This window comes from Sinocyclocheilus anshuiensis, unplaced genomic scaffold (genome assembly GCF_001515605.1).
Source record: "Sinocyclocheilus anshuiensis isolate Anshui unplaced genomic scaffold, SAMN03320099.WGS_v1.1 scaffold1571, whole genome shotgun sequence".
Lineage (NCBI taxonomy): Eukaryota > Metazoa > Chordata > Actinopteri > Cypriniformes > Cyprinidae > Sinocyclocheilus > Sinocyclocheilus anshuiensis.
The window spans coordinates 132,334-133,951 of NW_015551107.1; positions in this window are offsets into that span (position 1 = coordinate 132,334).

The window sequence follows — 1,618 nt, forward strand, 5'->3', positions numbered from 1 at the left end:
GAGAAAGTTAATCGCAAAAGAGCGACCAGTGGGAAGAATGAGTCTGGAGCCCTGAATTGCCCAGCTCCCTCTGTCAGTGATCTAGCACCCCCTCAGCACCTGCGTTCAAAATTCTCTGGCGCTGCCCCTGGTACATCGATGTATTTTTGAAAAGCAAAAATTAAGTTTGTCCAACTCTAAACCCAGTCCCCAAGTAAATTAGGTTATTAAATAAAAAACTAGCAAAACGAGTTGCGCGGTGTCCCCACCACTTTTCAAAGCAAAGTTACACCACTGATATATATATATATATATATATATATAACTGGGTCACTTGGAGCACACGGGGAGGAAAACATATACACAGACAGTCCAGGGGCATGACAGTTCGCCCCCCTCCTGGACGGCACGTCAAAGGGGGGGAAGGAGGGGAACTCAGGAGGAGGTTCGGGTGGAGGACGGACACCTGGGAGGTGGACGGCAAACAGAATCCAGGGTGGAGACGGCGGAGGGAGGAGCCAGGGAGGAGACAAGCGGAGCCAGGGCAGACAAGATGGAGGGAGGAGCCAGGGAGGAGACAGGAGGAGCCAGGGCGGACAAGATGGAGGGAGGAGCCAGGGAGGAGACAGGAGGGACCCAGGCCACAGCCATGAATGCGACCCACGGTGGAGCCGACGGAGGGAGGAGCCATGGTGGAGGAAGGGCTGACGACTCCAGGGGCCCGACCGACGGCGGCAGAGCAGGTGGAGGAGCCCAAGGCAGAGATGGAGTGCCGATGAGCCAGGGCGACGGGGATGATCCGGAGGGCCAAGGCGGAGCAGATGGTTCAGGCGACCGAGGCCGAGGCGAGGATTCGGAAGGCCACCGTGGAGCCGGAGCAACAGAGGACCGAGGAGGAGCCGAAGGGAAGGAGGAGCCTGACAGAGATGGAGGGATGAGGCTCAGCTGGAGGAATGGAGTCCCGAGGCGACGGATGGAGGCTAGGGCAGTGAATTTAGCGGCGAGGGGATCCATAAGGGGAAAAAACAAAACACTGCACAAAACATGGAAAACAAACTGAGGGGAACACGCAATATACTTCTTTTTGTTGGTCGGGTCTTCTGTCAGGAACTGTGTCGGAGGGAAGGAACGTGGAGACGTGGAGCAATGCAACAGTCTTTAATAAATACAAACACAGGGGATATCCACAACAAGGAATGGCTGGTGACACACGAACATGATGATTTAGACCAGACAAAGACATTCTGCACAGACTGGGACTTAAATACATGGGGTAATGAGGACAATTAACACGACACACCTGAATCACATGAACACAATCAATGAGAGACACTGGCTGCGTCCGAAACCACCTACTTCTCTACTATATAGTAGGCGAAAAGCAGTAGGCGAGCGAATAAGTATGAACGAATCCTTAGTATTCATAAAAGAGTAGGCGAGAATTACCTGGGTGACGTACTAATTCTCGCGAGATTCGGACACGCGTCTACTTAAAGTGCGTCCGAAACCGCCTACTTCTCTATTATATAGTAGGGGAAAAGCAGTAGGTGAGCGAATAAGTATGTCCGAAACCTCAGTATTCATAAGAGTAGTCGAGAATTACCTGGGTGACGTACTAATTCTCGCGAGATTCGGACGC